The sequence below is a fragment of the Saccopteryx bilineata genome, chromosome 2 (genome assembly GCF_036850765.1).
Source record: "Saccopteryx bilineata isolate mSacBil1 chromosome 2, mSacBil1_pri_phased_curated, whole genome shotgun sequence".
NCBI lineage: Eukaryota > Metazoa > Chordata > Mammalia > Chiroptera > Emballonuridae > Saccopteryx > Saccopteryx bilineata.
Window position 1 is genome coordinate 298,741,108 of NC_089491.1, and position 13,799 is coordinate 298,754,906.

At 46.8% G+C, this 13,799-nt stretch overlaps 1 long non-coding RNA gene and 1 pseudogene across 1 annotated transcript; both read right to left on the reverse strand.

Moving 5' to 3' along the window:
- Positions 1-1,296: 1,296 nt before the first annotated feature.
- On the reverse strand, positions 1,297-8,320 carry LOC136322538 (calponin-2 pseudogene; annotated as a pseudogene).
- Positions 8,321-10,427: 2,107 nt separating this feature from the next.
- On the reverse strand, positions 10,428-13,237 carry LOC136323315 (uncharacterized). Its single transcript, XR_010728958.1, has 3 exons — positions 13,154-13,237; positions 12,411-12,673; positions 10,428-11,958 (listed from the first exon to the last, which is right to left on the reverse strand). It is a non-coding gene; the product is annotated as an uncharacterized lncRNA (long non-coding RNA).
- Between the last annotated feature and the right edge of the window lie 562 nt (positions 13,238-13,799).

Below are 13,799 nucleotides of genomic sequence, written 5' to 3' on the forward strand. Positions count from 1 at the left end.
AACTGTTAAAATATTTAGTATGCCTTTCTAAAGACAAGAGTTCTTTTTTAACAGCCACATCAGCATTATTTCACCTACAAAGAGTGATAATTATTTAATATCATCAGGCTTCCAGTCAGTGTTCAAATTCTGATTGTCTTATAAATATGTTTTTTGTGTTTTTGTATTTTTTTTTTGTATTTTTCCGAAGCTGGAAACAGGGATAGACAGTCAGACAGACTCCCGCATGCGCCTGACCGGGATCCACCCGGCACGCCCACCAGGGGCGACGCTCTGCCCACCAGGGGGCGATGCTCTGCCCCTCCGGGGCGTCGCTCTGTTGCGACCAGAGCCACTCTAGCGCCTGGGGCAGAGGCCAAGGAGCCATCCCCAGCGCCCGGGCCATCTTTGCTCCAATGGAGCCTTGGCTGCGGGAGGGGAAGAGAGAGACAAAGAGGAAGCAGAAGGGGAGGGGTGGAGAAGCAGATGGGTGCTTCTCCTGTGTGCCCTGGCTGGGAATCGAACCCGGGACTTCTGCATGCCAGGCTGACGCTCTACCACTGAGCCAACCAGCCAGGGCGTTTTTTGTGTTTTTACACTTTGTTGGGTCTCCCTTCCCCCCTTAGAAGAGGTTTTTATTGCCAGTAGTCCACAGTTGGTATTTCACATTATCTCTCAGTCCCAGGGCTCCTGGGTTGGACGGTCCCAGGGAAGGCCTCCCTGTGGGGGTCCCTGTTCTGTAATTGGTGTTGGGGGGAGATGGAGAGGGTGAAGGGTCTTGCTTTGCCTCAACCACATAAAACTCCACTGTCCTGTCTGGGCCTCAGTTTCCTAACTGGGTCCCTGGGAGGGTCCTGGGGCAGTCCAGTCCCTCACAATGCCTAAAACACCAAGGGACTGTGGCCTGGCCCCCTCCCAGGGGACTTCCTTCCTATCACCTTCTTCCACCATTCCTACCCCATTTCCCCAGAAAATTTTTTTTTTAATTTTGTTAAAACTGCCTGAAATTTCTATGGGTTCAGAAACCACAAACTGATCAGCAGAGACAAGGAAAGAGGGACTGAAGCAATGGAAAGCCTTTGAGCCCGTTTCCTTCTCTGCACAGGTTTCTTCTTCCTGGCCCTGCCCACAGTTTGGCCCAGAGGCTGTTGGGAAATTTGCCTTCCTGGATGTACCCCAGCAAGAACCCCCAACCCTATATGCATCTGGATCTGGCCTTCACAGACCCTTAGCTGGAAGCACTTGAACACATAGAAAAACAAGACGAAAACACAGAAAAACCTGAAATCCCAGATGAGGCAATGATGTGAGGGAGCCTCAGTGGCCTGCCCCCTCTTGGTAGTGGGGGACAGGTACTGCAGGGCCTTCCCTGGGCTTGGACAGTCACTTGCTAATCCTGGAGCCCGTCAGCCACTGGGCCTGTGGGCAGTACTTGGAGTCATATATCTGCCAACCCAGGACAAAGACTTGGCTTCTCTGGCTGGTGCCCTGCAGAGACATAGAAGAGCTCTCACATTTGTCGGTCCCCAGCTTGGTGTCATAGATGTGCCGCTGGGTCCTGGAAGCCACCGTGCCCACCTGGCTGGCACACTTGTTGGCACTCATTTGCAGGCTGATGGTTGAGTGGTCCATGGATGACAGTATGTGATTCTTGGGGTTCTATAGATGCCTTTTCATGCCATATTCACCAGGCCTGACTGGCACAACACTTACTGGTGCCCATCTGGAGCCCAATGACACACTGGCCTACCTTCATGGTGGCATCATCCAGGTTCCACTCCTGCTTCTCTGAGTACTTGATGCTGATGTCCACATCACTCTGCATCCCCTTTGTCTTGGCCTTCCATGCCAGAACCAGAAGAGACACCTGCCCCTGTGTCAGCTTTCCGCTCTCGGACAGGTCATTGGCCTCGAGCAGGCCCAGGGAGTTCATGCCGCAGTTGCCCATGGCCTTGATGAAGTCGGAGGGGTTTTCTAGCTGGTGCCAGTTTTGCAGGGAGTGGTTAGTCTTTGGGACTTAGTCCAGCTGCAGTTTATTCATGAGTGTGCATAGGATAATTCCGTCCTCCAGAACACTCTGGAAGTTGGGACCATGAGTCCCTCCACCCTGCTGTGGAGTTCCACTTCCTTCTGAGAGTCATATCTGGACAGGATCTGGTTCTTGACTTTGGCTGGAAGCCTGTAGGAGCGCCCCTTGTTGAACTGTGTGGAGCTCGTGCTGGCAGCGGGACCATTGGCCTGGTGGGTATAATGATAGTGGATGCCTACACTTTACTGATTTTCTGGGTTCTACTGTTCTTTATGTTTCTTGTGAAGAGATTATTGGACCTAGAATTTTGATCAGACTTCATCATCATTGGTATTTTATATTTCCATCAGGAGGCATATAACATCTGGTTGCCTTTGATTTTGTGACATGACTGGCCATTGGTGCTTAATGTCTAAATTTGTTACTCATTAGAGGTTTCATTCTACTTCTGTCATAGGGGCAAGATATTCTAATTCTACCATTTTCCTTACCTAAATTTTGGGTACCCAATGATACAGTTTATATAGGTACAATAAATGATCGATTCTTTCCCTTCAGTTACTAGTTTTCAATACAAGGAGTCAATTCACTAGATCATCTTGTGGTATTTAAGTTTTTGATTTTGTGTTTGGTGTCATTATTAATTCAGTTATACAATTTGATGTGTTTTAATCCCTTGAAAACATGATGGTGTATATGTTTTGAGAGAGCTTATCTGATATACAACTGTGTTTGAAAAGACATAAACCAACCACTTTCTAATGCAAGTTACAAAATGTAAGCTGAGGTCTACCTGAGATTCTCAAGGGTGGGGTGGGGAGGTCAGAGCTTGAGGATACAGATCAGATAGAAGGGATGTCTGAATTTTGAAATGTATGTAATAATGAGGCACACAAATTCAAGACATGTTGACACAGAGCCATATATAATCCAAATGTATGACTCTGATGGTAAAAGTTTAGACATCTCAGCTACTGATTTGGGAGGATTCTGGGGAAAGTGTGAGTGTCTGTGTATCTGTCTCCTCCTGGAGGCCTGAAATCAGAGTCTCCTACGTACAAGACCAGCCCCTTCACCACATGCATATGTATATGTCTATGTACACCCCAACACAATCCAGCCTCCCCCTGAGTGTGCTGGCAGAAATCAGTCTTTTGCTACCCTTAAAATGAAGTGGGCTTATTTATTCATTCAAAAAAAAATTTTACTAAGTACTGTGTGCCCAGTGCTACGCAAGCAGCTGAGGTGAGGAGAAAGAATAAGACTTATGTGGGCCTGGCTCTGGCCGGTTGGCTCAGTGGTAGAGCGTCAGCCCAGCGTGTGGAAGTCCTGGGTTCAATTTCCATCCAGGGTACACAGGAGAAGCGCCCATCTGCTTCTCCACCCCTCCCCCTCTCCTTCCTCTCTGTCTCTCTCTTCCCCTCCTGCAGCCGAGCCTCCATTGGAGCAAGGTTGGCCCCCGGGCACTGAGGATGGCTCCATGGCAGAGCATCGCCCCCTGGTGGGTATGCCGGGTGGATCCCGGTTGGGCACATGTGGGAGTCTGTCTGTCTGCCCCCCCATAGACAGAAAAATTATATATTCTTTGTATTTGGAAAAATACAAAGAAAATAAAAAGACTTCCACCCATTTCTTCAAGAAGTTTGCTGTCTTGTCCGGGTATGAGCAGGTACACAAATGATCACAACACACTGTGGTCAATGCGGAACTGATAAACTCTGGGTGCTAAGGAGGCAGGGAGGACAGTAATTTGGGTTGGGGGTCAAGTGGGGAAGGGGAAATCCGCTGCCATTGGGCATCTGTAATCAGCCACATTCCTTAAACATTAGTACTGAACTCAAAATTAATCTGGACTCTAGATCTTAGGCTGTATGAGTGTTTCAGTTGACTTTATGAACAGCGTGTGTGTGTTCAAAACAGGATATGAAGGATATAGAAGAACAGGAAATTAGAAAGCTGTGTAGTCATCGGGTCCCACAGTGTGTATTGTGTATGGAGCAATAGCTTTCTAGGTGGAGAATATTTTAGAAAATGAGATTATGTCATAGAAAAGAAAAGCTTTGTAATGCACTTAAATACACTCTACAATAACATAGAAATGCAAAATATTATGACATATACTAGTTCCTACCCTTTCTCTTCGTCTGTACCCATAACAACTTACACATGGTCAAGCCCAGAGCCTGGCCTGTAGTGCCCTTTAATAAACATGCTACTTCCGGTCTATCAGAGATTGATTTACTTTGGGTCTAGGATAAAACAAATATTTTGTCAGATTATATTAATCTAAAAATGAATCTAAAATGCTCTGCTAGGGGGAAAAGGTTTACATCTCTCTCTCTAGTGGAGTACTGGTCTAACTACACTGTTTTTTATATTTTTTGGTAAAGGTTCGGCATGAATATTTTCCTTCATTTATCAAACATTTGCGAAACAAGCCCTGGCCGGTTGGCTCAGTGGTAGAGCGTCGGCCTAGCGTGCAGAAGTCCCGGGTTCGATTCCCAGCCAGGGCACACAGGAGAAGTGCCCATCTGCTTCTCCACCCCTCCCCCTCTCCTTCCTCTCTGTCTCCCTCTTCCCCTCCGGCAGCGAGGCTCCATTGGAGCAGAGATGGCCCTGGCGCTGGGGATGGCTCCTTGGCCTCTGCCCCAGGCACTAGAGTGGCTCTGGTCGCAACAGAGCGACGCCGGAGGGGCAGAGCATCGCCCCCTGGTGGGCAGAGCATTGCCCCCTGGTGGGCGTGCCAGGTGGATCCCGGTCGGGCACATGTGGGAGTCTGTCTGACTGTCTCTCCCTGTTTCCAGCTTCAGAAAAAAACGAAAAAGAAAAAAAAAAAAAGAAAAAAAAAAACATTTGCTAAACAGATACTGTATTCCAGGCATGAGGCATCAGGGATTTAAAAAGCTCAGACCTCAGATTTTTCTCTTAAAGATCTCATAATCCGCCCTGGCCGGTTGGCTCAGCGGTAGAGCGTCGGCCTAGCGTGCGGAGGACCCGGGTTCGATTCCCGACCAGGGCACACAGGAGAAGCGCCCATTTGCTTCTCCACCCCTCCGCCGCGCTTTCCTCTCTGTCTCTCTCTTCCCCTCCCGCAGCCAAGGCTCCATTGGAGCAGAGATGGCCCGGGCGCTGGGCATGGCTCTGTGGCCTCTGCCTCAGGCGCTAGAGTGGCTCTGGTCGCAATATGGCGACGCCCAGGATGGGCAGAGCATCGCCCCCTGGTGGGCAGAGCACCGCCCCTGGTGGGCGGGCCGGGTGGATCCCGGTCGGGCGCATGCGGGAGTCTGTCTGACTGTCTCTCCCTGTTTCCAGCTTCAGAAAAATGAAAAAAAAAAAATGAAAAAAAAAAAAAAAAAAAGATCTCATAATCCAGTTAGGGAAACAAAGCAATTAACAAATAATTACACTGTCATAGGTTAAGCACTGTATTAGAAGGATGTACAGCCCTGACCAGATAGCTCAGTTGGTTAGAGCATAGTCCCAAAGTGCAGAGGTTGCCAGTTCGATCCCCAGTCAGGGCACGTACAGGAACAGATTGATGTTCTTTCTCTCTCTCATGTATGTGCCCTCTCTCCCTTCCTTTCTCACTAAAATCAATTTAAAAAAACATTAAAAACAAGAAGGATGTGCAAAGGGCTCTAGGAACCTAGAGGATAAGGAAACACTCTGTTGTTGGGTGAGGATCATGGAGAGCTAAATAGGGTGTGCCCAGTCGGGGTTTCCTGGGTAAACACATGGGGAAAGAGCATTTCAGAGAGAGGAAGTAGCACAAGCAAAGGTGTAAAGATATGTTTGGAGAACTGCACGTGGTCCATGTTGCTATGGAGGATGGGTGGGAGAGGAGAGGTTGCAGGGGTAGGCACGCGAGAGTCAGTCTATTAAAGGCCAGTCATGCCTTGCTGCGGGGGTTAGGCCCAATCCCATTAAAGGATTTCAAGTGAGGGGGTTGTGTGATCAGATCTGGACTTCAGAGATATCACAGTGCTGTCTGATATGTGTGACAAGGCTATTCTATCTTCCTTTTTTGATGCCCCTGAGCAGTTACTTAATAATGTTGCCCACCAACACTTTGGAGACTTTTTCATATTTTTACCAAGTATTTCCTTCCACTTCTCAGTCTCTCTCTCTCTGTCTCTCTCTAAGTGAGATAGGAAGGGAGAAAGATGAGAAGCATCAGTTCTTCATTGCAGCACTTTAGTTGTTCACTGATTGTTTCTCATATGTGCCTTGACTGGGGGGCTACAGCATAGCCAATGACCCCTTGCTCAAGCCAGTGACCTTTGGGCTCAAGCCAGCAAACATGGAGTCATGTCTATGATCCCATGCTCAAGCCACTGACCCTGCAGTCAAGCTGGTGACCCACGCTTAAGCCAAATGAGCCTGCACTCAAGTCGGTGACCTCAGGGTCTCGAGCCTGGGTTCTCTGTGTCCCAAACCAGCGCTCTATCCACTGACTCAGTACCTGGTCAGGCTCAGTATCCCTTGAAATTGATATCTCAGGTTTCTCCTGATATAATCATCCTAAATTGATACTGTGGTGGATTCAGTTTTTGAAATCTATACCACCCATGTGGGGGGCATGGTTACAGCATGGGCCTGTTCCCCACAGCTGTTAACTTCTGTCCTTCCTTTGTCTTGTGGCCTCAGAGACCCTGTATCCATGTGTCCAACAGATGTCAAGATCATTTGATTTGCATGTTAAGCCTGAGAGTTTTATTAGACAGCCAATGGAGAAGTCCAGAAGGTAGCCAAAAGTGTGTGCACATCTGGAGCACATCTGGGGTTCAGGGGAGAGATCCAGGATGCCCATGTACTTATGGGAGTTGTCAGTATGAAAGTGAGACCAGACAAGATCACCTATCATCAATACAGAGAAGAGGCCTGGGAACGGAGCCCTGGGGTCCCACACATTTAAAAGCCTGGTGGGGGGGGGGGGATGAGGAACCAGCAAGATGACTGAGGAGGAGCCACCATTGTGGGGGCAGGAGAGCTGCTGTTGTTTCTCATTTGCTGACTGGTCCTTCTCAGGAAAGGCAGGTTCACAAAGGGATTACAACAGCAGGGTTACAACTCCGATGGATCTGGATTCAAATCTCAGTCACCTATTAAGTACTAAATGAGTTCATATATGCCACTGGGTCCAGTATAGGACCTGGAGGGCATCTGTTAAGTTGCCCTTGATTGCATGCTGGGCATATGGTGAGTGCCGGGGAATTTATGTGAAAATCAAACAAAGGCCCTGGACTCAGGGAGCCCATGATCCAGAAGGAGGGAGCAGTCTAGAAGTAGATGATTCTCCATGGTATCACAGTTTGACAAGTTCCTTAATGCAAGTGTGAGTCATGCACTAAGAGACCAGAGAGGAGGAGTCATTAATCCAACCGGTGACAGCTCATTTAAAAGTGATACATTTTTCTCATTTGCCTTTTTTCATGCCCTCTTGCTCAAGAAAATCATGACTCTTCTGAGCATCACCACTCAATCTATGTGATAATATATTATTATTATTATTTTGAGGAAAGAACTGGGAAAAAGTCCTCGGGGTAGAGATTATGGTCCTAGTTTTCAAAAATGAAATTAAGAATTACCATCTTGCCTGACTGGGTGGTGGCGCAGTGGATAGAGCATCGGACTGAGATGCGGAAGACCCAGGTTCAAGACCCTGAGGTCGCCAGCTTGAGCGAGGGCTCATCTGGTTTGAGCAAAAGCTCACCAGCTTGAGCCCAAGGTCGCTGGCTCGAGTAAGGGGTTACTCAGTCTGCTGAAGGCCCGCGGTCAAGGCACGTATGAGAAAGCAATCAATGAACAATTAAGGTGTTGCAATGCACAACAAAAAAACTAATGATTGATGCTTCTCATCTCTCTGTTCCTGTCTGTCTGTCCCTGTCTATCCCTCTCTCTGACTCTCTCTGTCTCTGGAAAAAAAAAAAAAAGTAAAAAAAAAAGTTACCATCCCAATATGCAAAAACTGCTGATTTGATCCCCAGTTTGGGCACATGCACGAACAGATCAATGTTTCTGTTTCTCTTTTCCTTCCTCTCTCTAAAATCCATAAATAAAAATTTAAAACAACAAATAATTTGAATGAAATTGAGCCTACAATTGCCTATCAGCTCAAATCAACAGCAGCTACTGAAATGCTTGCCTACTTATTTTTTTTTTTAAATTATTGATTGATTTTAGGGAGAGAGGAAGGGAGACAGAGACAGACAGAAACATCAATCTGTTTCTGTGTGTGCCTGGACCCGGATGGACTGGTACCAAATCGCTCCAGAGTGCAGCCCTCATGCCACAGGCAAAACTAGTGAGCATGTTGCATCTGGGTGGTAGGCTTCAGTGATCTTGATCTCTTTGCCTTGGGCAATGGCTTACCTGACACTTGGGGGGCCGCTTTTCCTTTAGCTAGTGAAGCCCCAAGACTGTCAGCCTTTCTCATGTTTAACACCTATACATTCCTCACGAACAAGATCTTCTAGTGTCTTCTTGTGCTTTCTATTTCTCCTTGCTTTCTTCTCTATGCATTCATTCTGAACTAACATTTCAGAAATAAAATTGGTAACTAAGGATGTCTTTTCTGAATGTATTATAAATCCTAGCACTGAAAATTCCACCAAGGCAGATTGCAAAGCTGTCTGGAGCTCAGCGTTGAGCACAGAGGGGGGCTATCCTTGTTCTGCAAACTTACAGCTCCTGCAGCTCTGCCTGAAGACACCACCAGGGATTTGGGATCCAGATGAATGTTTGGATCATGGTGTCCTCCAATCCTGAAGTGACTGTAAGCACAGTCCCTCTGATGGCTGGCAAGGATGAGGGTGAATGTATGTGGGACAAGGCAAGTTCTACCAGAAGGGAGATAAGGGTAGTGCCGGCAACGGCTGAGCATTGTCAGCTGGGATCCAAGGAGGAAACTTTTCAACCACACAAACAGACACCCTGGAATCAGCTGTTTCTCTTCAGGAAACAGAAAGACCTTGACAAATCTTTAAAAGAAAAGAAACTCAGGGAATTGCATATTCCTGATTTAAAAATGAAGAGAGCACTTGGCTTTCATCTTAGAAAAGATCATAAAGGTTTATTCTCTAAGAGGGGTATATATTATTTAAAGAATAATCATCTTTCAAAGTTGTCCCTGTGCTTCAGCTTTTAACTGAAAGGACTGAGTGTCATTTTATTTTATATTATTTTATTTATTTATTTATTTATTTATTTTTTTATTTATTTATTTCAGAGAGAGGGATAGATAGGGACAGACAGGCAGGAACAAAAAGAGATGAGAAGCATCAATCATCAGTTTTGCAACACCTTAGTTGTTCATTGATTGCTTTCATATGTGCCTTGACCATGGACCTTCAGCAGACCGAGTAACCCCTTGCTTGAGTCAGCGACCTTGGGTCCAAGCTGGTGAGCTTTTTGCTCACACCAGATAAACCCGTGCTCAAGCTGGCAACCTCAGGGTCTCAAACCTGGTCCTCCGCATCCCAGTCTGATGCTCTATCCACTGCGCCACCACCTGGTCAGGTTGAGTGTCTTTTAATGTAGGGATCCCAATGACTCTTGAGTATAAAGCAGTGGTGCCCAACCCCCGGGCCGCAGACCGGTAGCGGTCCGTGGGCTATTTGGTACCAGTCCACAGAGAAAGAATAAATAACTTACATTATTTCCGTTTTATTTATATTTAAGTCTGAACGATGTTTTATTTTTAAAAAATGACCCGATTCTCTCTGTTACATCCATCTAAGACTCACTCTTGACACTTGTCTCGTAAGTTCGACAATTATATTTAAAAATACCACAGTTTTTATGCCGGTTGCATAATTTTATTTTGTGCATTTATCCGTCCCACCATAAAGGCCGGTCCGTGAAAATATTTTCTGACATTAAACTGGTCCGTGACCCAAAAAAGGTTGGGGACCACTGGTATAAAGAACTGAAGTAATAAAAAGTCACATGCTAAAATCCCAACAACCAGTGTAATGGTATTAGTAGGTGGGGTCTCTGCGAAGTAAGTAGATCCTGAAGGTGGAGCCCTTATGAATGGGATTAGCGTCCTTATCAAAAGGACTTCAGAGAGCAACCTTGCCCCTTTTTTCACACAGTGTGAAGACAGCTTTCTTTCCATTTATTTAATGAGAGTGTAAGGGGAGGGGGGGAGAAACATCGATTTTTTGTTACACTTATTTATGCATTCATTGGTTAATTCTTGTAAAATGTGCATCCTTGGCAACCTTGGTGTATTGGAACAAGGTTCTAACTGACTGAGCTTTCTAAGAGCCAGGAAGTGGGCGTTCACCACACTGAATCTTCTTGGACTTTCTAGCCTCCACAATTATGAGAAATAAATGTCTGCTGTTTATAAGCCATCCAGACTATGGTATTCTGTTCTAGCAGTCCAAACAAACTAAGACTACGTGAATAGATTAGCAAGAAGTCAAGTCTCCCCTGTGGTTTGGCCAAGTCTCTCTGTGATGTGGACCCAATCCAAAGGGTCAGTCCTGCTGGTTACCTTCACTTTGAGCAGTCACTACTGAAGCCTGGGGACATTCTCCCCTACTTTCCCCTTCTCCTTTCCCTATATTCCCTCCAGCCTGTGCACTCAGCTTCAGGCATGCCCTACCAGAGCGAGCTCCCAATGAGACTGCGCTTTAGGGTCCAAACTCTTCAAATGACAAGTGCACACCCATTTCTCCAGACACCCCCTAATGCAAGCCTGGATGGGCTAGAAGGAGGTTTCAACATCAACCACACATGTTACCATAGCCTGTCGTCTCCTCAGATGGGCTCTAGGCCCTGGGTCACTGGCATCGGGTCTCCCCTGTCTTATGGTTAAAGTTCATGTCAGTGTCTTTATCACAACTGTCTGTCATTGAGCCTCGGTTAGAGCACCCCTAGTTCATCTGACATGTTATGGTAACTGAATCTCAAAGAGACTAGATCAATAATGCTGAATATGAGCTGTTCTTGGTGAGCATTATTTGTTGTCTAAGCACACGTTTCTGTTAAATTAAACTGAATGGAAGAGGAACGATGGGGAGGAGTTGGCTTTGTGCTCCTAAATAAAAGTGTGTGTGTGTGTTGTAGGTTGCAGGGAAATAAGCAGGCTTTACAGACCAGGCCCTGGGAATATATTCTTCTGAGATCTAGGACTCTTCTTTCTTGTGATTTCCCAAGAGCTTCTAGAATATGACCAATATAAACATATTAAGACGATTCTAGGTGACAGGGAAATTTTATAACCTTTTGCTAATTTGCCATCATTAGAGTCTATAGTCTAAACTTCATGAACTTATGGCCCGTTTGGGCAGGGGCCTTGCACTGACAGTGGTAACCACATATAACATTTCTGTAAGTTTTGACAATCATATAACAGGCCAGATAGAACCCACACTGTAGAAATGCCAGGAAACCCTAGAGCTGTCTGCTAAGAGCCCTGGGAATTCAGAGAGATGCTTCTTTGGCCTATCACAAACAGTTTAATTTGTCACCACCCAGTTAGTAATGCTGACTGGGTGGTGCCCAATACTGTACCTTTAAGGAATAAAATGCTGCAGCTGTTTCCGTGGAAGAGTTGAAATAATTAAGACAACAGACTGCTCGGGATCGCTGGCATGGCCTTTCTCTGCAGCCTTTCTCTGCCGTGGCAACAATTGTGTGACCAGCTCGCTACATTTGGAGGGAAATACACATCCTCCTGGGTGATACTTCTGCACAAGGACAACTTGAGTCTTGGACTCAAGGAAAAATTTGCTCTGAGCAGTCAGGGCATTTGGGTTGAGAGGTGAGACGGCAGCAGCTGGCATCCCTCCTGTCTGATCCAGAGCTAGGATAGAAACGGTACCTCCAGGCTTTACCATTCATCAGGGCTTTTGGACCCAGGAAAGTAGGCACACATATGTCCCAGGAGGGGGTGGCTACTCGCCTGGAGAGCTGGATGCCTTGCTGTGAAGAATCATCTAAAGAAAACCAGATAGAAAATGACAGAAGACAATTTAACTTTGGGGGAGGGGTATGCAGCACAATCAAATGTCAAAATAATCTAGAGATATTTTCTCTCAACATATGTACCCTGATTTATCAATGTCACTGCATTAAATTTAATTTTAAAAAATTAAAAAAAGAGAATATACTAATAAAATAAGCTTATAAAAGAAAAAAAAAAGAATCATCTGAAAAGGTACCCCCCCTACACACACACAAATACAAACAAAACAAGTCCAAGTCGGGCTGGATGTGAACAAGGTCTGGGGCTTCTAACCCAGCCCCCGTACTGGATTAGAAGAGGTTGGCCATCTCCTGGGAGAGTGCGTTGGTTATTTTTTTGCAAAAAGCAAAGTTCCCCAGTTTTCTACAGGGGTATGAGAAAAGTCACTTTTAATTATGTTAATTACAACAACAGAGCACTTACCTCCTTAGGAGAGCTTTTCATCTTCAAAGGGATCCAGGATGGAGCATTAGCTGTTGACATGAAAGTGCAGTTTCTGAGCTGATGTAAGAGGGCCCCTGGCTGTGTGGCCGGGGTGCCTGGATGGGGCCTGGCAAGCCAGGGTTTGAGGAGTTCTTGGCTCTAGGATGGAGAGCAGGTCAAGGCCTGGGTCTGTGTGTCCTGACTGATTTTGGAGAGGTGGGGGTGGAGTGTCAGCCTCAGCCCAGTTCTCCTGAGCCCTGACCCTGTGTATCGGGGCCAGATAAATACAGAACACCAGTTAAATTCGAATTTCAGATAGACAGTCAACACATATGCTACACACAAACACACACACACATCCCTCGTGCAAACAGAGGCTGGCTTCCTACCCGATAGACTCCTACCTGAGAGGTCAGCATGTCAGGGCGTGTTCCCGCAGGGCCACGGGGAACAGGCCTCTCCAGACCTGTCTAGACCTGGCCTCTTTCACACCCACCCTGCCGTGGGAATCAGGGAAAGTCCTCCTTAGGGAAAGTCCTCCTCAGGGAAAGGGCTCTCGAGGGACAGACAGCATGTCCATCCTTCTCACCTTCTTTCTTTGCCTTGGATTTGGGGATGAAACAGCCCCAGGAATGGAATGACTAAAGTTTCCCTTCCCTCCCCTCCCATCTTCTCTTCTTTACACCTTGACATCCACCCCACCCCCTGGGGCCAAATACCCCCCCCCCCCCCTACACACACACCATTGCTCTGAACTGCTGGAATAGAAATTCCTGTGACAAAAACCAGAAAGAAATGGTCACTGGGCTGCGCTGAGCTTCCTGCCTAGGCGGTGGAATCTGGGCTGCTAGGACGGGTCTGGGCCTGAACTAGAAATGCGGCTGGTTTCCCGGGCTGGGCGGGAAGGGAAGACAAGCTGGCACTTGCCGTAGCACAGAATAGGAACTGGGAGGTGGGGATGCCTGCTCTGAACCAGGGCGAAACTCACAGAAACTCACAGGGCCTCCGGACACTGACGCACCCGCAGAGTTTCCCAGGCCCTGGAAGCTCCGGATCCAGCCCCTGGGCTCAGTCATTCAGGGTCAAGGACAGAGCAGGTTGCCTCCTTCACGCCCCCAGGGTGGACAGGTGGTCACAGACATCCCAGATTAGCATTCAAAGCTTGAGTTCCCCTTCATGACCTAATGGAAAGGGCATGAGTGGGACAGATCGGGGTCAGCTTCCTACTCATCATTTACCAGCCAAGTGACCTTGGATACGACTCTCTTAAAAATTGAATTAAAAAAAATTTTCCACAATGTACTTGAAAAGAAAACTCTTTAAGAAAAAAAGAAGTGTGTAAAATGAAACTGGCTGACTGGCCGGCAATGCTGGGCAGGGAATTCCTGT